Raw genomic sequence first — 23,206 nt, 5'->3', positions numbered from 1 at the left:
GAAGGAAAAAGAATGTTGAATTAAGTGTTGAGTTCTCAAAAGCCTTCTCTTCCATTGTCCCCTTGGGCTGTGCCTAAATGCTGGCTGGGCAGAGGTGGCAACCAAGAGCCGACCCAGTTGGGCCAGAAACAGTGGTTCCCGGTCACTGTTTACCCTGCAGGCAAGAGAAGGGTTTATGGCACGAGCCCGACAGGCAAAGCTAGCGTAGAGCAACAGAAATTCAGGAGAAGCCTTCGTTAGGGAGCCTGGGAGGCTTTTTCCTGGGAACACGGAGGGCTTCCTGCCAGGGCAGGCGGGCTCTGGGTGCGGGGGATGCAGGCAGGCACTGGGGTTTGGGGAGCAGAATGATGACTCAGTCCCCGTCCCCCAGGGCCATTTAAGGGGGAGCCTGTCACTCTGGCAGAGGCCCTGGGGGTGTCTCCGAGATGCTGCTCAGGCTCAGGCAGCAGGTTGGGGGGGAAGGGAGGAGAGGCAGGGTAGAGATGCATTGAAAGCCTCAATTGGCTCCTGGGTTTAGCAGAGAAGCTAAAAGCCAAAGCCAGCTTGCTGCTAGCGGGTGGCTCTCCATGTCTGTTCTCAACAGTAGAGTCCGTGGCGATGTCGTGGCGGCAGCTGACCAGAGAGAGGGTGATGATGGGGATGGGGCAATGGTGAGGATGGTGAGGACCATCGCAGCAGCTTCTGCCTATGGTCCACTTTGTGCCAAGCAGCGGCGTGCTTGTGGTGGGGCCTAGAAGGCAGACAGGACCAGAGATGTGCACGGTGCTGTGACAGGGGACACCCGGGATGCGCTGTGGGGGCCCAGAGCCAGGGACCTGACCTGGGAATCGGGCTCCCGTGAATTTGGGGAGCAGCAGGAGGGAGTCAGGAGAAGACCAACGGGGGTGGAGAGAGCGGATTGGGCAGAAGGATTCCATTGTAAGAGCCAGGGTTGGGGGGAGATGGGGAGCCACTGAGGTTTTAAGCAGCAACAGGACATGAGGCCACAGTTCCATTTATGTTTTTAGAGGATTGTCCTGCTGCTGCTGTGTGGAGAATAGATTAAAGGCGGGCAGAAGGAAGCAGGGAGGCTAATGAGGAGGCAGGTGTAGCTGCCCTTGATAGAGATGACAGTGACCTGCACTCAGTAGGTGGCCGCGAAGATGGAGAAAAGGGGATGGATTTGATATTTAGGAGACAGACTGACAGGGCTCGGTGATGGATTGCATACAAGGAGTGGGGGAGGGAGGCATCAAGGATGACAAAAGTGAACACTGATTGAGCACATAGGGTGTGCTGAGTGCTGTTCTAAGCATTCTATGTGTATCATCTCATTGATGCCTAATGACACCCCTAGGATGTGGGGGGACAGTTGTCCCATCTTATAGGTTAAGAAACAGGCTCAGAGAGGTTAAGTACTTGCTAATGGTCACATAGCCTGGAGTGGTGATGCCAAGCTGTAAACCCAAGAGACTGGCTGCACAGCCCAGGGGCCTGGACCCGTAATCAGTGGTACCTTCCTTTTCTGGCTTTTGGAGGGATGGAGATTCTATTTATTAAGATAGAAAACCCAAGAAGGGGAAGTAGCCCAGGACAAAGATGAGTTACCTTTGGGGTGTGTTGGTTTTGAGGTATTTTAGAAGAGTCAAATGTTCAGGTATGGAGAAAGGAGTCTAGAAAAAGTACTTTCTTGCCTTTGACTGGTAAACCCAGTAAGGCATCTTGGAAGAGGAGGTGATACCAAAGCCCCTGACTGTGAACTGTGACAACGAAGGAGGATGGTAGGAAGACAGAGAGAATCCCATTGAACACGGCCTCCAGGGCAGAAATTCTGTTTTTTTTTTATAATTTTTTATTGTTGTCTTAATCACCATACATTACATCATTAGTTTTTGATGTAGTGTTCCATGATTCATTGTTTGTGCATAACACCCAGTGCTCCACGCAGAACGTGCCCTCTTTAATACCCATCACCAGGCTAACCCATCCCCCCACCCCCCTCCCCTCTAGAACCCTCAGTTTGTTTTTCAGAGTCCATCGTATCTCATGGTTTGTCTCCCCCTCCGACTTACTCCCCTTCATTCTTCCCCTCCTGCTATCTTTTTCTTTTTTTTCTTAACATATATTGCATTATTTGTTTCAGAAGTACAGATCTGTGATTCAACAGTCTTGCACAATTCACAGCGCTCACCATAGCACATACCCTCCCCAATGTCTATCACCCAGCCACCCCCTCCCTCCCACCCCCAACCACTCCAGCAACCCTCAGTTTGTTTCCTGAGATTAAGTATTCCTCATATCAGTGAGGTCATATGATACATGTCTTTCTCTGATTGACTTATTTCACTCAGCATAACACCCTCCAATTCCATCCACGTCGTTGCAAATGGCAAGATCTCATTCCTTTTGATGGCTGCATGATATTCCATTGTGTATATATACCACATCTTCTTTATCCATTCATCTGTCAATGGACATCTTGGCTCTTTCACAGTTTGGCTATTGTGGACATTGCTGCTATAAACATTGGGGTGCACGTACCCCTTCGGATCCCTACATTTGTATCTTTGTGGTAAATACCCAGTAGTGCAATTGCTGGATCGGATGGTAGCTCTATTTTCAACTGTTTGAGGAACCTCCATACTGTTTTCCAGAGTGGTTGCACCAGCTTGCATTCCCACCAACAGTGTAGGAGGGTTCCCCTTTCTCCGCATCCCCGCCAACATCTGTCGTTTCCTGACTTGTTAATTTTAGCCATTCTGACTGGTGTGAGGTGGTATCTCATTGAGGTTTTCATTTGGATTTCCCTGATGCCGAGTGATGTTGAGCACTTTTTCATGTGTCTGTTGGCCGTTTGGGTGTCTTCTTTGGAAAAATGTCTGTTCATGTCTTCTGCCCATTTCTTGATTGGATCATTTGTTCTTTGGGTGTTGAGTTTGATAAGTTCTTTATAGATTTTGGATACTAACCCTTTATCTGATATGTCATTTGCAAATATTTTCTCCCATTCTGTCGGTTGTCTTTTGGTTTTGTGGACTGTTTCTTTTGCTGTGCAAAAGCTTTTTATCTTGATGAAATCCCAATAGTTCATTTTTCAGGGCAGAAATTCTTAAACAGGGGTGGAAATCAGAACCACCTGGGAATGGAAGAAAACTTACAACCAATAAAGTCCTGAGCTCTAAGTCAGAGGTTGGGTGGAGCCCAGTCTTCTGTATCCTTTAAAGCTCCTCTATGCCCTGAAGCCCCCCACCCCCCAGAGACCTCTCCTCCATGTCCAGCCTCCCGCAAAACCAACCTCTCTCCTCACCTAGACTACCCCTCTCCTACTGGTGTTGGATGTGGGATCCAGCTTGAGTCTAAAAATCCTCCTGGAGTCTGTCCCATAATGTGTGCCCAGAGGCCTATCCCCAGATAAACAAACAACGCATCCTTCCCTGCAGAAGGATGGGATTTGGCACTGTGAGCCTGGAGAGTGTGCAGCAGGCCTTGAAAGTAACTGAAGTCTTTGATGGCACCATGGTGACACTTGTCTCCCGAAGGTGTCATGCACTTGAAAAGCAACATATCTCTCCCACTCTGTGAAGGGAAATTTGTTCTAGAATGTGTCTGGGTATGCAGACCTAGTCAAGAGAGAGATGAGGCAGGAGCTTGAAAGCTTGAATTCTGGGGATCAGGTGGATCCTAATTTAAATTCCCACTCTATCACCACTACTTGTGTGGGCTCAGGCAGGTCGTGACTCGATTTCCCCATCTGTTAAGTGGGTGCAATAACAGAATGGCATTAGCATGAGAAGATTGAGGTACATACTCTATGTGAGATACTGAGCCTGGTGCCTGGTTCAGGGAAGAGCTTAATAGTAATATTAATAATAATAATAATCATTTTTATTTATGGTGTGGGAGATAAAGGCACACCTAGAATCTAGAATTGGAATGTCCTGGCTGCTATTTTAATTTTTTAAATTTTTTACTCTTTGATTGAAGCCTGGTTGACACACCATGTTACCCTAGTTTCAAGTGCATGACACAGTGATTTGACAAGTCTGTACGTTGCACCGTGCTCACCATGAGCATAGCTACTGTCTGTCACCATATGGCACTATTACAATATCATTGACTATATTCCTTATTCTGCACCTTTCATCCCAGACACACTCATTCAATAACTAGAAGCCTGTATCTCTCACTCCTTTTCCCCCATTTTGCCCAACCCCCCAACTGCCTCCCCTCTGGTGACCATCAGCTTGTTCTCTGAATTTATGGCACTGTTTCTGTTTTTGATTGTTCTATTGCTTTTTAGATTCCATATATAAATGAAATCATATCGTATTTGTCTTTCTCTGACTTATTTCACTCAGCATAACACCCTCTAGCTCCACTCATGTTGTCACAAATGACAAGATCTCATTCTTTTTTTGTGGCTGAGTAATATTCCATTGTCTATAGACACCGCACTTCTTTATCCATTCGTCTATGGATGGACCCTTGGGCTGCTTCCATGTCTTGGCTATTGTAACTAATGCTGCAATAAACATAGGGTGCATGTATCTTTTCCAATTACTGTTTTCGTTTTCGGGGGGGTAAATACCCAGTAGTGGAATTACTGGATCTCATGGTAATTCTATCTCCAATTTTTTTTTGGAAAATCCATACTGCTTTCCATAGTGGGCCGCACCAATTTACATTCCCACCAGTAGTGCATGAGGGTGGAATGTTCAGGTTTTCAATTCTGGCTATACCTGTAATATAGGTATAGGTTTTCTGAAACAGGAGCCTGCAGCTGTAGTCTGGTCTCTGCCTAACACTGAGCCTATTTCTGTCCCTTGAACTTGGCCTTGTCTCAGAGTCTTTTGCTGAATTCTTCCCTGTGCCTGGCATGTGCACCCATCCCCCACCCTTTAGAGAATGAGGCAGAGGTCAAACCATGCAGGGCTTCCTGGGTCAGAGCAAAGACCTCAGGGTTTCTCCCGGTTTCCACAGGAAGATGTATCAGTCAGCTGTTGCCACATAATGCTGCATAACAATGCTGCATAACCACCCAATGGCTTGAAGTAGCGATCACCTGCCCTCAATCACACATCTGCCGGCTGGCTGGGGGCAGCCTAGCGCAGCTTGGGCTTGGCTGGCCTTGGTGCCAACTGTGGGTGGGACTCAGCTTTGCTCCACACAACACATCCTCCTCCAGGCACGGGCTTCCTGAGGCAATGGCTGAGCAGAACAGGTGATGTCTCTTCAGGTCTCATCTCGGAACTGGTACGCTGTCACTTCCACTCTCGTTCTGCTGGCCACAGCAATCACGGCAATGGGAAAATGTACTCTGTCTCTAAAGGAAAGGACTAGAAAGGCCTGCGGCTAAGGGCATACACAAAGAATTAGGAACTATGATGTAATCCACCAGAGAAACCACGGGAGTCTTTGCAGTTCTTGGGCAGTGGTTCTCAGCTAGGGGGAATGTTGCCCCCCCTCAACAGGACATTTGGCAATATCTGGAGATAATTTTAGCTCTTATGACTGGAGATGGGAACTACTGGAATCTAGTGGGGAGAGCCCAGGGATGCGGCCAAACATCCTGTAATGCACAGAAAATCCCCCACAGCAAAAAATCATCCCGTCCAAAATGTCAATGAGAAACCCTGCAGTAGAGAGACTTTATATGTGAGCATCAGGGTCATGGTTCTGGCTACTGTGCTGAGAGTGGTTTGCAAGGGGTGGGGGAGAGAGGAAGCAGGCATCATTCCCCCCCTCCCCTGCCTCCATCATCTTCTGAGATTATCATCACACCTCTTTTGGATGGCTCTATCCCTGCCAGTCACACTCGGGGGATTCCAGGTTAGAGGTGAACTGGATCACCCCTCAATACAAATACAAGATAAAAACTAATAGGACAAGACCCCCCCTCCGAGCTTCCCCCCACCCCGAGCTCCCCTGGGTACAAGCACCACGGACAAAAAATTTTAATGTCTCGGTGTAGGGTTGGGGGGGTGGGAATGTTTATCCCCAGCACTGTTCTAAACCGGGGGTGGGGGGAAGAAAAGCCAGTCAAGTAGACCATTTGAAGTAGAACAAGCCGGTTTGGTGGGTTGGAGGTATGGCCTTGGGGAAGGGGACAGAGGCTTATGGGGAAGAGCCATGCCCAATGTCAAGTCCAGAGGGCCAGAGCCATAACTGAGATAAGCAGCTGAGATGTGCAGCCAAGGGAAGCCGGCTCGGAGCAGGAACAAGTCTGGAGCACATGGGATAGGGCAGAGGCCATTGCTGTGGCCAGCTCTGGGGGCCCCTGGAGCAGGTGGCCCTGGGAGGAGGGGGGGAGGAGCAGGCTCTGGTGAGCTCCCAAGGTGCTCTGCTTTGGAAAATAAGACTTCACATCTTCCTGGTGAAGTCCCTAAAGCCTGAGATTAGGATGGGGCCCAGGAACCAAGGCAGCAGCCTTGAATCTCCAGCTGGAAAGTTGTTCCTTCTCCCAGGGACCCAAGGGCACAATAATTTCTTCCCAGTCGTTCAGCTGGAGTACGTAGGGAACACACGCACTCAAGGGGCCAGGCCGGCGGCACAATGACCATGAACGTCGTCAGATCCCAGCCCATTGTCTGTGTGTGACCTTGACCTTGGACACGCTGCATAACCTCCTTGGGCCCTGATCTCCTGAGCCGAACAATGGTGAGTCGTGATAAATAGAAGCGTTAATGTCATGGGGCTCCAGGGAGGAGTGAAGGGGCCTGGCATCTGGAGAGGCCCCCACCAATGGCGGGTTCTCTACTCAAGACCTTGTCTTTTCTGGTTCTCCTTCTTTCACTTTCCTTGTTCTCATTTCCACTCCTCCCATCTCTTTTTCTCTCTCTTTGCCAAGCTTTCCGTGTGCCTCGTAGACATTGCTTGTGCAAACCAACGTGCAAACCAGCGCTTCCCAAACCTACTGCCTAAAACTGCAAATGCCCCACCCCAGACCAGTGAGCAGAAATCTCTGGGCATTGGTTCCGTTCCCAGGATGACTCTGCCATGGCTAATCTGGGTGCCAGAATTTGGGAGCCACCCCTGCCCCACACAGTCCTTCCTGCTGCAGACGAGCAGCCTCCAGGAGAACCAGCAGCTCCAATTAAAGAAAAGGACACTGTCGGCCACTGCTTCCCACCAGCCTGAGTCATTCTGCTGAGGATGGCTCGTCTGTCTGATCTGGGAGTAGGAGGAGCCTCTCTTCGTGGAGTAGATCCTGAGATCGGGCCCCTGCATCCATCTAAAGGACAACATGATTCATGAGAAAATAACCTCCTCATTTTAACAGTCCCCCACTCTTTCTCTCGAGGGGGCTGGAGCTCATGGACATCATGGTCGGAGGCTTTACCATGCTCCACCCTGAGGTCCAGGACTGATCCTCATCCTAGAGCCTGGGGTTTGTAAGGAGCCCTGGGCTAGTGTCTCATGCATCAAAGAAGGTTTGCTCTGGCCTTTTACCAGTAAGGGACCTCCTGTCCTGTCTCCAGAAATCCATGTGACACTCCACCTTCTCACCTGGTCTGTCCTGGTCATGCCAAGTGGTACAAGTTGAGTCTTCCTTAGCTAGTCTCACTTTCCATGCTTGGCCAGGTGACCTGCACCACCCAAGGGACCCTGGGAAGCATCTCAGTAGTTGGCACCAGCATCATTAACACCCCTGTCTTCACCAATGAACTAGTTCTCTCGTTTCTCCTGTAATTACCACAAACCCGGGGGCTTAAACAACACACATGTATTCTCTTCCAGTTCTGGAGGTGAGAAGTTTGAAATGAGTCCTGTGGGGCTCAAATCAAGGGGCTGGCAGGGCTGGTTCCGTCTAGAACCTTCAGTGGAGAATCTGTTTCCTTACCTGTTCTTGTTTCTAGAGGCTGCCTGTATTCCTTGGCGTGTAGCCCCTTCCTCCATCTTCAATGTCGATGGAGTAGCACCTTCTCTCTCTGGCTCTGCTCCTGTTGTCACATGGCCTTCTACTCTGACCGCCCCTCCCCTTATAGGGGCCCTTGTGATTACGGCCCACCTGGATCATCCAGGATCACCTCCCCATCTGAAGACTCTCAGCAAAGTCCTTTTCCCCATGTAAGTGACACCCCCAGGTATGGGGATTAGAATGAGGACATCTTCAGGGCCATGGTTCAGCCTCCCACAACAGGTGTCATTTGCAGCCCCTGCACTGAGTACATCTATGCACATTAACTCGCTGTTTTCTCCAGCGACCCTGTGAGACAGGTGAGGCTCTTCCCTCCCCCCCCTTCCCCCCGCTTCAGACACGAGGAAATGGGCACTCGCAGAGGTTAGGTCACAACATCAAGGAAGTGGCGAAGCTGGGATTTGAACCCAGCTCTTTGTGATAACAAGACACTGTTCTGAAACGTAATGGCACTGCCTGTCCATAGTGTGCCTCTCCACCCATGCAAGGCTGCAGACTTTCTGAATGTGACATGTCATCTCATCTCCCCATCCACCACCCTGCTTCCCTTCCAGACCTGCCAGGAACGGAGCCAAACTTCGACCCACGATGAGAACAGACATCACCAAAGGAGATCCGACAAACTTCTCGTCCACGTCCCGCTCTTTGTGGAGCCCACCCGGCCCCGTAAGGCACATGCCTGCTCAGGTGGAGGAAAGACGGGCCCTCCGCTCTCCCCAGGTTCCTCCAAGGGACAGGCGGAAGAGGAACCAGCAGGAGAGAAGAGACCGGGGCTCTGGCGCACACCAGCCTCTCGCAGCCGATATGGAGAGGCGACCTCCATCGGCTTTGCCTTATCTCAGGGGCTGCAGTCACCCTTACTCTCCCCCGCAGCTAGGGCTCACGAGCCATTTCCGTCTCTGGATCAGATATGGGACCATGATTTATTGATTGTAATAAACATTGCTTAACACGCACTTTAGCCACATGGCTCGCTCACCATTTAAAGAAATCCCAGGCCTGGGAGCCGATGGAGCCCCTCTGTAATATGGAGTGCCGGGTCAGGAGGAAGCTGGGTGCTGGGGGGGAGCCACTTGGGTGAATGGATGGGCTCATTTGCAGCCAGAGAAGTAAGGCTCCCTTGCCCCCCACCCCCACCCCACCCAAGCGTCCTTATCGACCTGTCAGTTACTCCTTAAGGGGGTCTTGCTGCATGGCCAGAGGCTGCTGAGCTCGTTACAAACCCCAGTGTTCTCTTCAGCACCTCTCTGGCATCTCATGGGCATTTTTGGATTTTCTTTTGTTTTTGTGTGTGTGTGTTGATGGGGGGAAGCCACTGTCTGTCTTGTAACCTTTCCTGCTCTGGGGAAATGCAACTGCCTCTGTGATGAAGCATCAGCTTCTTTCCGCACTAGAAGACTTCCAAGTGGGTCACACCACTATACTCCCAGTGGCAGGCTTTGAGGGGTACCAGCTGGAGGCACTGGTACTGGGGGTGTGTCCTGGGAAAGAGCACCGATGACAGAGTGGGAAGCAGGACGTGCATTGCCGGGCACGGTGCCTCTGTCCCCGCTCAGCTCCCAGCCTGGTACGGTTCACACAGTTGATGCCCGGTACATACCAGGTGGTGCCGGTGCTGGTGGCCAAGGTCACAGAGGGCTCGGGACGGTGACGGATGAGATCCCTGAGAGCTGACACTCTGTTTTGTTCGCTGCTGCATTTCCGGTGGTGACAAGAGCACCTGGCACCTAACGGGCTTCGTGAGTATTTGCTGAATAAACGCCTGAGTGAGTGAACGCATGTGGTTATGTTGATGGTGCAGGCGGCGTGGAGACCTCCATGAGCATTAGGTACCAAGACTGGGGATGGGGGTGACAGCGGCCGGGACCGTGTCGTTGAGCCGTGGTGCAGCGTGATGGTGGTGTTAGGTCGAGGCGGTGTTGGGTTGGCTCACTCAGCTTGCCAGGGATGGAGATGTGCTCGGGGCTCCTCGGGGCAGGGGGAACCACCCCAGCTGCTGCTCGTGGTCTCGTGGAGAATGGAGCTTCTCTCAGGCGTTGCTGCCTGGAACACAGTGCCTGACGCCGGCTCTTGGGGCTTTGGCTAAATCCTGGCCTCAGGTCCCAGCCTGCCTGCCACGGTGCTGGGCCATGTCTGCTCCTCTCCACTCCCTGACTATCTGTGCCCCCTCCCACCCCACATCTGCAGTAAGCAGGGGTACTCAGAGCTGAGTGGTTCACTAAGGAGGACTTGTGCACTTGGTTTCATCACCACGCAGAAGGAGGGGACAGGGTGTGCTGCTCCCCAAGTGCCTGCTCTGGATTCTGACAGATCTGGCCAAATCCTGATGTTAGGCAAGTTGCTTCACCTTCACAACTCTGTTTCCACATCTGTGAAATGGGCATGATGACAGCACCAGCCTCAGAGAACGGCAGTGAGGCTCAGTGAGGTCATGCGCTGAATGCACAGGACAGGGTCAGTATGAGTTTGTTAGTATTCCCAGGCTGGGCAGACTCACACCGGCCTATGGGTGGCCTTAGGTTCAGGCCTTGATCCTGGGTCCTGTCTGCCATGACCCCGTGTGGGACCAAGTGTAGCAAAGCCCAACGCCCTGTGTGAGTGCACCCCTCTGACCGGTGTGGGGCAGGCACTCTGCTGGTGGCCGAGCTGTGTGAGGGAGGGGTCTGGTCCTGGGGGCCAGGCGGGCGGCAGACCAGGGGACCTAGGACAGATGCAAGGGGAAACTGCAGCTTTAAAGCCCCACACTAGACTAGTAATGATGGGGAAGAAAGAGAATGATAAAAACAAAGTTAAATAATAACAGCGTCTGGTGTTTATTGAACCTGACTCTGCCAAGCCCAAGCTGAGTCCTTTAGTGTTATGAACTCACTGAATTCTCACGTGAATGCAGTGGGATAGCGTTATCATTATTCCTATCTGCAACTGGAGAAAATCGGGGTGGCGGGGTGAGCAAGGGCTCTCACCAGGACAACAGTGGAAGTTGGGGAAGGTGGCTTGCACAAGACTCATGGGAGCGCCTTTAGGCCCAGCTGCCATGGTCCTCATTCTGTCCCACCCCTCCCCAGGCCGGGCAGCTTCTCCCAGAGGTCTGGCTGGAGGGCAGAGACCTCCCAGCCTTCCAGACCCCAGCCCCTCTGGCCTCAGAAACTGTGCTGCAAATGGAGACATTCATAACCACTTGGCGCGGTCGAGACAAAGTGGGATCACATCTGTGAGCACACGGGCATATGCTAGATGCTCAGGGAGGGGCTCATGCGCTCTGCTGGGGGCATCCTGGAGGGTTTCCTGCCCACCCTTCTTGGAGTATGCACAGAAAAAGCATGGCCCAGAGAGGGAAGTGGTTCCCTGAGGCCGTGGAGCAGGTCGGTCTGGCCCGGGTCTTCTGAACATCCTGCCCCAGCCCGACACTTTGTTCCTAATTCCATGCAATTCAACACACTGATTTTCCCCTGCAACATCCAGAACTGTCTCAGTCATTTTGAGGGAGGTAAAGAGGAAGCACAGCCACATTGCTGCTCTTGACATGTGAGGCTGGACACACACAAAGATGCTAAGAAACAGCACCAGGCAGGCTGGACACAAGTGCGAGGCTGAGCGGACCTGCGTGTGCCTGTGGTCAGGAAGTCCCGACGGAAGGGAGGGGTCTTGTGAAGGTGGCCATGGAGAGGTCCGGAGAGGTCCTCAGTTACACTCTCTGCTTGCTGTTGCTAACCAAGGAGGGGTTGAGCTGCAGGTGCTTTGGGTGCATCTCAGTGGAACCTGGGAAGGAGGATGAGAGAGGAGAGCCACGACGGGCTGAGCAGGTGCTGCTCCAGGCCCAAGACCTCAGTCTGGGCCCCCAAGGACAGGCCTCAGTGGAGAGTCAGGGAGGAAGCAGGGTTCAGTAAGGGCCAGAGTTGACCTGAGAAGCTCCCTGGGCTGTAAAGGATGAATAGAGCTGGACAGAGCAGGAATGCAAAGTGGTGGGAAGAGCTAGAGCAAAGTGAGAGGCCAAAGGAGCTGAGCTCTTGAGTGAGAAGCCCTGAGATACAATCATGTCTGGGGGCAGAATGGGCTCAGTGCTCGCTGTCCATGGTGCAGAAGAACAACAGTGCAAAAAAGCGATGGGGACCGCTGCTCACGGAGCTCATCTTCTAGATAGGGTAGCACTCTCTGTGAAGAAAGACCACATGCAAATCAATAAATAATAGAAGCTCCATGAAGAGGAGGGCGGTGGACCAAGCTGCAGCCGGCCAGTGAGGGACAGGTCATCTCATTCCATCACCTCATGCCTCCAGGGGCAAGTACTGTGATCACTACCCCTACGCCACAGATGAGGAAGCAAGGCTCAGAAAGTTCGAGTAACCCTACCTGCTCTTAGGTTGGGTTTCCCCAGACGGAGACCCTGGGACAAGGATTTGAGTGCATAGAATTTATTTTGAAGGGGATCCTGGACACACCTTGTGGGAGCATGAGGGAGGGAGACAGGGAAAGGAAGAGAAGAAAGCCAACCAGACATTATGGAGCTGGCTTCTGCTGTGGGCAACAGGTGCTCCAGTCCACTGGGGCACAGTGAGTGAGAGTGTAGAACAAACTTGTGAGTTATTCTGACCGAGGAGCGAGGGAGGTGGGGTATTTACACACCCTCTCTTTGGTCTGTGGTTGACGGCTGCTCCCACCTCCAGCCTGCCCCTCTAGCAGATGAGTGGTTTCTGGCACCCAGAGAAAACCCTCCCACATGCTGGCCGGGGGACCCCGTGAGGCTGGCATGCACCAGAGCAGTGAGCACCAGAGAGGGATTGAAAGGGCGCCGATAGCATCAGCCATCCCAAACAAACCACCCTTCCAGGCATGGCGAGAAGCGACCAAGAGAAGGTAACTCATGGAGGAAAGAAGATCAGCAAAGACAACAGGGTTGAGGACCTCAGGGACCAAGCCAGGGCATTTTAACTTCATTTTATATGCCTCTAGGAGCCACATGAAGGGACAGAAGGGGAAAAAAACAGAATGAAACAATAAGCACCTGCTATGAAAAGTTTACATTCATTGAATCGATTAAAGTTTGCAACAGCTCTGCAAGAAAAAGACCTCTTTTTTAGCTGAACAAACTGAGGCCCATTATGGATTTCCTCCAGAGTCATGTGGCTCCCCATTGTAAAGCCAGGATTCAAACTCTGGGCTTGCTGAGCTCCTGCATTCTCTGTCACACTCACCCCAAGTTAAGGAAACTGAGTCCTCGGGAGGCCTGGGAGCAAAGCCAGTGCCTGGCTGACTTAGCGCCCGCATTCCTTCACAGTGTGAATGTCAACTACCTAAATAGCTTCAGTTATTTGGCTAAATTAATCCTCGGAAGAGCTGCATAAATATAACTAGGAAGGCACACACATACACACACACACACAGATGCATATATATTTAACACGGGTGCATCACTGCGTGCCGATAAACAGCCTGATGACAAGCAAAGGGAAGATATAAATACAAAAAATTATAACCAGGGGCTGCATGCAGGGTGGTGAGAACATGGGAGCACATGAGGGCTCAGAGAAGGGCCCGTGCAGGAGAGAAATGGCAAAGCTGCCCCAGGCACATCCATGCTCTGAGATCTGAACCGGTGAGCTGGCCCCCGCCGTGAGTTTGGGCAAGCCACACTAGCCCTCCAAGCCTCAGTTTCTTCATCCATTAAATGGAAATAACAATAGAACGATGAAAACTACAAAGGTTTGCAAAGATGAAACAAAATGCATAAAGCACTGGGCGTTTGTAGAGTAAACTGGTGAGTGAATGCCAACAGTGTGGTCCCACTGAGGTTGCTCGGAGTCTGGAATCAGAAGGATGAGGCCCCAAGGCTTAGAACTTCTTGCCATGCATCTCTTCACTACCCCCCCCCCCCACATCAGGAGCAAAGGGGACCAATGAGCATGCCCCGTGAGGGAAGGAGTCCTCCCCCAAATGGGAATTCATAGCAGTTAGTTACCAATTCTGCTCTCTGCTAGTCTTGGATTAACCAACTTATATACACCGTCCCATTTAATCGTTTCAACCACTGAATGAAGACTTTACTATATTTACTCTCATTTCCAAGATGAGCATTTCGAAGTCCCCAGGAGGTGATGCGACTTGCCCAAGGCCACCCGGCTAGCGTTATAGGTTGGACTGTGTCTCTCAAAAATGCACACATTGAAGTTCTAACTCCTAGTACCCGGGAATGTGTCCTTATTTGGAAATAGGGTCATTGCAAATACAATTAGGATGAGTTCAGACTGGAGTAGGGTGGGCTCCTACTCCATTATGACTGGTGTTCTTATAAAAAGGGGGAATTCAGACCCAGGCATGGACACAAGGAGAGCACCTGTGAAGGTGAAGGCAGGGATTGGGGCGATGCGTCTACAAGGTAAGGAATGCCAAATGTTGCCAGCAAACCCCAGAAGGTAGGAGAGAGGCTTGGAACAGATTCTCTGTCAGGTCCCTCCGAAGGGACCAGCACCTTGACCTTGGACGTCTAGCCTCCAAGACTATGAGACAGTGAATGTCTGTTGTTGAAGCCCCGGTTGGTGGTGCTTTGTCACGGCAGCTCATACAGCTGGTAAATGCAGAGCGAGGACTTGAACCCAGGCCTCTCTGATTTCAGAGCCCTCCACTCTCTGCACTGACATGCCTTCACCCAGACCCACCCTGCCCGGCCAAGGGGGTTTGGGGAGAGGGTTTGCTGAGCCAATGTTTGGAGGAAGCAGGGCATAGGAGGAAGAGGGCTGCTACCAGAAAGAGCTCTCTAAACACCAGTCTGGACCCTGACCAGGCTTCCTTGTGAGGGACCCAAGTAGATCCAGGTGGGAAGGGGAGCAGCAGGGCCTCTGCCAACTGAAAAAGCCATTAAGCCCTCTGAGTCCAATACCCCTTAAAATCTCTCAGTAGGGGGGTCAGCTCCAAGAGGAAGGGCACATGGCACCCACACCATCGCCCTGCCCTGGCAGCTGCCTGAGCTGGGCTGGGTGGATTGGGTGCAGGAGCCCAGAGGGACCAGGAGCTGAGCTGCCCGCAGGTTGCCATGGTAACCGTGATCCTCCTGTGCGAGCCAGAGGAGGCTGAGGTCTGGGGGGTATGCGGCGAAGACCAGGGTGCTTGAGAAGGGTGCTGGGATGGGGAAGGCCAGTACCAGCCGAGAGTCCAGTGTGTGCCAGACACCACGCCAGGTGCTTCCCTTCTCTCCTCTTGCTTAAAGCCCCGCAATGGCCCTTTGACTGGCATATGTTTATCTCTCTTGTACAGATTTGGAAACTGAGACCAAAAGAAGGGGAGAGCTTTGAGTCAGGCCACACACCTGGTGAGAGAAAGAGCCAGAACTGGAACTTGCATTCTCTGCCTCCAGGGTCCCTGCTTTTCCTTTCTGCTCTACAAGGCTGCCTTCAGGACTCAGCAAGTGTTTACCTTAAGGGCCAGGAAAGGGACCCCAGAGCTTCCAGCCTGGCTTTGGGGTGATTGGGACTTGGGAGTCATCCTACCCCTCTTATGCATTCTGGAACAAAACCCTGGACCACCTCCAGCAGCCAAATTCGTCAGACAGATGTGGAGAAAGATATGGTTGAAACAAAGCACCCGACAGTTTGCACAGGCCAGGCTGGGGCTATGCTGCATGCCAGAGTAAACCAGGGGTTACTGGGGAGTAGGCATCGCTGGAGTCAGACCCATCCTGGCCCACTCTACTTTCTGCAGACTGTGGTCACCAAAGGCAGCAAATGAGGGGGCTGGACGCTGGGGTCTAGCCCCAGCTCTGGGGCCAGGTCTCTGACAAATGTCATATATGACAGGTCCTGCCCTGTGGATGAGGGAAGTGAGGCACGTTAACTAGCTCAGGGCTGCAATGATGGCAGCCCCATTGTACAAAGAAGGGAGATGTGAATTCTGTGAACCCCTTCCAACTCTGATGTTCTGCCTGCAATGGCCAAGCAGGCGAAGTGGACCGGAAGGATTGGCCTAGATCCTGTGGCTTCCAAAAGCCAAACTAGGAGCTACAGAAAGAAGTGACAGCATTGCCCACTTGGGCTTTCATGGAAGGAAAATTATGTGCAAGTCGGACTTCTCAGGAGTGAGCCAGCTCTTCAGTTAGTGAGTTCTCTGACTTTGGAGGCATCTAAGGGAGGCTGGAAGAAGGGTGCCCTGCTAGTCATTTCTAGCTCTGCGCCCAAGCAGCAGGGAGCCTTGTCATTCTCTGATGTGTACTTTCTTCCCAAATATGAGCAGACCTGGATACAGAGGCAGGGAGGAGTGAACAGAGTAAGGGAAGTCCGGCAGTGCTCATTTGTAGCCCCTACCCTAACCCCCTGCGCCTCCCAGAGCCAAGCAGAGGCAACAAGGTGGCCTGTGGCTCCCCCCACAGAAGCCCCTGACCGTGCCATGTTGACCTGCAGTTCAGAGGGTCTCTGGGCCACGCTCTCCTCACCTGTACAATGGGCTTATGACCAGCACCTGCTTCATACGGTTACCATAACGATACTTACAGAGAGCTTTCGGTAAATATCACACACAAGCGTGATCTCTTTATTCCTGGACAAAATAGAATCACCAGGACAACCACCAAAATCCAGAGTCCCTCCGGCTGGCTCGGAGGCCGATATACCACCTCCAGGTCCAAATGCTCTCGGCCTCAAAGAGCGGAACAAATCCCACGGGGGCGTTGATTGAAACCATTACGGATTCGGGGAGACAACACGCCGGCTGGGAACGGAGTCTGCCGCTGCTGCCTATTTCCATAAGGTAATAATAACGTGTGCCTTTGCTTTATGAAGTAGAATTTGTTATGGCCGATGAGCCATAAAAATTGCCGGGTGGGAAAAAAAAGGAAGGGGGGGGAAAGCTATAAATAAATTTGTAATTTTAACAGGGATTACCATGTAATTGAGAGGGGAAGACCGCTAATGGCAGAAGCAAAGGCCAGCTCAGCCCCCACAGTCTTGGCTCCGTGGCAGAGCTGAGATGCTGAAGCAGAATCGTTCCTGAGAGACTCTGGAAGGAAAAGTTAACCGGCACAAAGCCCAGAGAGTGGACCCAAGGAGAAGTGGCAGAGAATTCGTTTGGTAACTGTTTATTGAGTGCTTACTACATGTGCCTGGAATGAGAGGGAGGACCCAAGAGGGAGGAACTGCCCCCGTTGGCCATCGACGGGCACCATGATGGATGTAAATAAGAGAATGATGGGTGGGGCCAGTTTTCTGCCCAAGGAAGCTCACTCTGACTGTAATATGGGGAGTGGACTGGAAGGGGTAAGAGTGGCGACTGGGGGATACGTTAGGAGGGCACTGCTATGCCAAGTCTGAATGAGTGGTGGCCTGAATTAATATATAATATAGGGAGACAGGGAGAAGAGAGATCATCCAGAAGTATTAAGAAGTGGAAGATAGAGGGGCTGGTAATGAATGGATGTGATAATAGAGAAGGAATCCAGAATGATGGCCAGGGTTCTGGCTTTGTGTGATGGTACCCCCACTAAGATGGTAGGACGTTTAGCTCAATCCTTGCCAGATTACCTTTGAGAGACCTACAAGACATCCCAATGGAGACATCCAGTGGACGGCTAGTCAAGAGAGTGATCTGAGCCGGAATGGGGATTGGAACGTTGCCAAGGGAAAAATGATCCTTGAAGCTGGAGAGAGGGGTTGGTTGGGTGAGAGAGCCTGGGAAGAGCGAAAGGAAGAAGAGAGGAGTTCCAAGACCAAAGTGGAGGGAATATTGATGTTGAAGGAGTGGGCAGAGGAGAGGGGCCAATGGAAGAGGTTGAGGAGGGCCAGGGAGATAGGATAAAGATAAAGAGGGTGTGGTGATGGTAGAGCTAAGCCTTGCTCAGCCTGCCCCCCTTGGGACCAGAGGAGGGTATCTACAGAACACTTGGCCGCACCATGGTTGCTGTCAGTGGACAGCTCTGGAGATATTCTTCTCGGTTGGAAAAGTATTTGGCTTCTTGAAAATTGGACCCCCAAACCCTAGCCCCATTGGCATGATGAAACGTTGGAGAGTCTGAATCAAGGCTCTTCCACTTAGTGCCTCAAGACTCAAGACTCAAGACTCAAGGGTAGGTTGACATTTTTGAGCCTCCGGTTTCTATTCTGTAAAATGGGAGGATAAAACACTACCCTTCAAGATAGTTGCTTGGTGTATTATTGTAGAGGCCCAGCAAATTCCAGCTTGGTTACCTCCAACACACTGAGCTACCTGGTCTAAGACAATGCGATCTTAAAGGAGCCCAAAGATAAATCATCTTTAAAATGGGCAGAGTGTGGAAGGTGCCATAGAGAGGGTGGATGCAGGTCTGAGTAGTCATGGAGGCTCCCTAGAAGAGGTGACTTTCTAGTAGTCTCCAGGAGTGATGGGGAGTGGCTCAAAGTGCTAAGAGGAGGTGAGTATTCCCAGGGGAGCCTGAGGTCCCCGGGAGGCAGACGAGTAGAGAGGAGGGTGCTCCGGCTGGACAAGGAATTCAATTGTAGGAGAATGTGCTGGTGAGCTAAAAGGAAATCGTACACCAGGTGGCCCCGAGGCAGCGGAGGACAGTGTCCACCCCACACCATCTCAAGTCCATGAGGGAGTGAGATAGAGGATTGCTGCCTCCAGGGAACTCACTCTGGTAGAAGGCTACATTTTTCATTCCTTGTTTACACTTTGGAGTTATAAAATTTCATCCCCTCCCCAAAGCCCCTGGTGCCTATAAACAAACATCATGATGTACAAAGATAAATGGAAATCATAAGTCCCCAAGCTTCAGGATCCGAACAAAGAAGAAGAGGGAGGGCAGGGGCTGGGAGGAGGCGGACTTCGATGAAATCGAGACCATGCCAGCCCCGTTCTCTGGTCATGATCAATATGTTCTCCAAAGTGCCTTTTAAATTACTGTCGGAGGCAATGTGCCATATTTATGTATATACATGCTTAGAGGTGACACGGGGGAGAAATGCAATTTCTATTATGAAATCATAATGTGCATTTATCTTCAGGAATAACGCATCGAAATGTTGGAGTGAGAAAAGTTGAAAAGCAATCTGTCTATAAATAAAGACCGCAGACATCCTGACATTTTACGATGTGGGGATTTCAGTAAGAACTTTCTCCTTTGGTCACATTGCCCAAGGCATCATGTTCAAACTCCAGTTTCCTGGAAGACAGCATTTGGAAGTCCAGAAGCTTCTTTGCTTGTGTCCAAAGCAAAGGAAGTAGACTTTACTTCTCTGACAGAGATGAGGATGGGGTTGGGCAAGGGCCAGGGGATACGTGCCAATTCACAATAAATTTAGTTCTTCCTCTGGCAGGAAGATCAGGGGAAGGGGGAATGCTTGGAATAAGGAGCATGTAGATTTCTGCAGCCATGTACTGTGGTACATGTGTTCTCCCCTCTCTCAGGGAATAGCCAAGTGGTGTGCAAATCCAGGCAAATTCAGAGGAAATCGAGTCTCTCAGGGACACCCACCCCTTGATATCTCATGTCACACTGGCCCCATGATCTCTAGATCTCACCCTTGGCCAGTGGCTACAGAGTCTAGAAGTCACCGTGGTCTTGACCCTCTAGATTCATGACCAGGCAGCATCTTCAGCAAGGGCAACAGGCACATTTTAATGCTGAGGAGAGGAACACTGGTGGGGGTGGGGGTGCCTGGGGACAGGGGTGGGATTCTGTCACCCATGTCTCTGACCCCGAACGTGGCAAGACAGGAATGCAGCTCACGCTGATTTCCCTGTCATCCATTTGTTCATTTCTTCATTTGTCCGCTTCTTTGCTCATTGGCTCTGCCACCTTCCAAGTGCTGCATGATGCTGGGGTTGCAGGATGAGTATGACACCCTCCCTGCCCGCAGGGACCTCACAGTACTCCAGACAGATGTGTAATTGGCAATTACCAGGAAGAGAGAGCTATTAAAAGTGCTACGCAGGCCGGAAGGGGAGGGCACACGTCTAACCCAGCCTAGGGAATCCAACAAGGCTTCCGGAGGAACCATCTGGAAGGATGAGCAGAAAACAGCCAAGTGGGAAAAGAGAGGAGATTCCAGGCAGAGAGGATGGTGGGTTGGAAGGTCCCGAAATGCAAATGGGTTCTGGCTAAATGCAAGGCATTCTTAGGGCTGGAGAAATTACTCAACATTTACTCTGTCGGGGGTGGGTTGGGGGTTGTACGAACCTCTTAACCAACCAACAACATAGGCGCGTGCCCACAAACATGCCTGCGTGTCGTGCGTGCAGCACTCTTGTTTACATAGTGTCAGGATTTGAACCCAGGTCTGTCCTACCCCAGCGGTCATGGTGACCCCATCAAAGTGCGCCCCGGTCTGTGCCGAGCTTGAGAGGGGACACAGAAGCCTGAGAGAATCAATAACGGGTCCCGTATGAGGCAGTCTAGCTTCTTAGAAAGGACATAGGTTTCAGAGTCAGACCCAGGTTCAAAACCAGCCGCCCATTAGCTGGGTGAGCCTGGGCAGATCTGAAAGTCTGCATTTTCCCCTCCTGTGCAATGAGGCCAGTGAAGCGGTCTTGTCTCCGAGGGCTGCTGTGGGGGTGAGCGAGGTAATGTTAGCCACCAAGCAGGTGTCTGGCAGAGAAGGGGCTCTGGGTAACTTACTGATGATCAGTAGTATGATTATTATTATTACTACTAATAGTTGCAGCCCCTGAGGAGGGAGGGGCAGTAATAGGACTAGGGGCGTGGCCCCTCTCTGGGCTTCCATCTGCCAAGTCTGGGGTCGCTGGCCTCAGAGCCCTGACCCCGTTGCCCCTGTGCCCGCACTCCCTTACCCCCTGAGGAGCCCCAACCACCCCTCCCAGGAGTCCGGCTGCCAGCAATGCCTCCTGGGGCTCCAGCATGCTCCTCTCCCTCACTGATACCCTGGTCTCTCTGAAGTGGAGCATTGCTGGAGCCAATTATCTCTGGGCCTCCAGTGTCAGGGTGGACCCTCTGAGGAGGAGGCAGAGCCCCTGGACAAGCTCCAGCCCCTTAACCCTTTCCAGGCAGGCCAGGCTTGGCAGCCCCTGGCCTCCTTAGCAAATCTTATTGGGACTGCTGTCTCCATCACACCCCAGGCCCTGTTAGGATTGGTACCCATTTTACAGATGGGGAAATGAAGTCCCAGCAAGGGGGAGGGGCAACTTGAGACAGCCAGAACACTGCTATGGAGTCAGACTGATGCCCTGCCCCTGAAGCACTCCGTGGGCTGGGGAGAGGGGCTGCACCAGTCAGGGCCTGTCATCTGGGACGGGGAGGGAACGGTGGTGGCTACCTCGTTGGATCTGGTGAAGATTGAACGAGGCCATTCACGGGCGGCGCATGGTAACTACGCAATAAACAGTAGCCGGTCTTTACTGTTAACCTGTATCGTTACTACTGTTTCTGTTCTTGCAAGGGATCCGCCACCTGCCTGAGGGGACTGCAGTTTCTAGCACCTGGACGTCATCTGGCTCCCCAGGGCGGGAAAGAAGCAGCTGAGATTGGAAGTGAGGCTGGGGGCAGAAGGGAGCCTGGGGCAGCACGACCACCAGGAGTCATGGTGGCAGCAAACATCCACGCCTGTCCGCGGTGCTCTGGGCTTGCAGGTGAGTGGTTCCCATTTGGGAACTCAGGTGGTCCTCCCAACAGCCCTGTGAGTAGGCACTATTACCCGGTTTCACAGGCGGTGAGACCAAGGCTTCTGGAAGCTTACTCTCCTGCAACCCCCGTCCCCACAGCATTCTAGAGCAGAATTGATGGGAACAGGTTTGGGCTTCCTTGCATTTGTTTTGTGTCCGTGCAGGAGGGGAGGGTGGCAGAGGTGAAGCGAGGAGCAGGAGATACCTTCTCTGCCTGAGAGATAACTTGTATCAGGGAGCTCATTCCCAGAGGCTCAGTCACTCAAAACACGCTCTTCCTAAATTCCTGGCGCTGGGTGGGAGATGAAGAAGCCGGACATCTGTCCCTTCCTCCTGTCCCCGGGGAGATGGAGGAGGATGAGCCTGATGGGCTTCTTACAGAGCTCACTTCCTGCAGGGTGTGGGGAGGGCTGTGGGGGACAAGGGCGCTTCCTGTTCACTGAAGGACTGTGGGCTGGGATCAAAGTGAGCCTTTCCCAAGGGATGAGGCTGGGACAGGCCTCAGGACAGAGTCTGGCTCCTGGGCAGGGCCACTAGAGGGTCCAGGGAGAGGCCAGTGCATGTCGTCCTGAATGGGGAAATGCAGAATCGGCTCTGACAGCCAGGAGGACAATAGTCTCCCGAACGTGGAAGGAGAGAGCAAAGGAGATTGTCAGCACCGCAGAAAGATGGAGAGGTTGGAACCTGGCAGACAAAAGCCAGTGAAGGGGCAGAAAGGGAAGGAGAGAGGCGCAGGGAAGAGAGAAGCCTGGGAATATAAAGGCTCGGGAGGTGGGGGGAGGAAGGCATGAGTTGTCAGGACTGGAAGGCCTGGAGCTGAGGAGAACTGCTTTGTCCGTGTGTGGGGTGGGTGCTGATGAGGGGAAAGGCGGTTGGTGCCAGTACTGAGTTATCCTCACCCCCAAATGTGACCCTGGTTCCTTGGCCTGGGGGCCTCACTTCACTGGGATTCTAAGCACCCCACCCTGGATCCCGTAGTTCCCACTGTCAGAGCCCTGAGCATGCACCGGATCCTTACACCTGTACATCTCTCATCTCATTCCACCCCCCCAGGTGAGGTAAGAACAATCATCCTCAGTGAATAGATGACAATCAGAGACTCGAGGATGTGCAGGCACCCACCTAGGATCCCACAGCTGCATCTACCTCCCCAACCTCGGATTCCTTGTTGGCAAGGGGCAATCAGGACCCCTATCCCTACTGGGGACTTGGCTCATAAGAGTAGCAATGTAGGGTTCTAGAGGGGGCAGCAGGCCTGAGTTCTGATAGCAAGCTCCTGCTCTCCTTGACCTCAGTTTCTTCACCTGTACAATGGGGACCCTAACCCTGGAAACTTTGAGACATTGGCAGCTCCAGTGAGAGGGTGGGTATGCGTGGGCTTCTTCTAGAAGCTACCTCAGTGCTACCATCATCACCATCAGAAACATCACCGTTCTTCAACGCCTGCATTCCCCACCCCCCCACCCCTACCCTCTCTGCCCGCTTGGATCGTTGGTCCATGAGCCTCCCTGAGCTTGGTGCCTTTGGATGCAGCCTGAGCTCATGGGAGCTCAGCCTCCTCTTCCTTATGTCCCAGAGGCTCTTACTGTTTTTACTACACAGATTTTTTTCTTTTCTTCCTCTTTTTTTATTTTTTTTATGGGGATTACTTTATGACCAGGGATTTGGTTTTTGCTGCAGCGGACTTGGAGCCAGCCAGGCCTTACATTTATGAGGGCTTTCAGGAAGGTTTAC

At 52.0% G+C, this 23,206-nt stretch overlaps 2 long non-coding RNA genes across 2 annotated transcripts; both read left to right on the top strand.

Moving 5' to 3' along the window:
- The first annotated feature begins 5,096 nt into the window (after nt 1-5,096).
- LOC113926852 lies at nt 5,097-8,827 on the top strand. Its single transcript, XR_003521432.1, has 3 exons — nt 5,097-5,232; nt 6,474-6,636; nt 8,452-8,827. It is a non-coding gene; the product is annotated as an uncharacterized LOC113926852 (long non-coding RNA).
- A 7,687-nt stretch (nt 8,828-16,514) lies between these two features.
- Nucleotides 16,515-21,427, top strand: LOC113911325. Its single transcript, XR_003516441.2, has 3 exons — nt 16,515-16,630; nt 16,758-16,950; nt 21,250-21,427. It is a non-coding gene; the product is annotated as an uncharacterized LOC113911325 (long non-coding RNA).
- The last annotated feature ends 1,779 nt before the right edge of the window (nt 21,428-23,206 follow it).

The sequence above is a fragment of the Zalophus californianus genome, chromosome 4, assembly GCF_009762305.2.
Source record: "Zalophus californianus isolate mZalCal1 chromosome 4, mZalCal1.pri.v2, whole genome shotgun sequence".
Classification (NCBI taxonomy): domain Eukaryota; kingdom Metazoa; phylum Chordata; class Mammalia; order Carnivora; family Otariidae; genus Zalophus; species Zalophus californianus.
The sequence above is the reverse complement of the archived record's forward strand: the minus strand, read 5'-3'. Positions and strand labels throughout refer to the sequence as shown.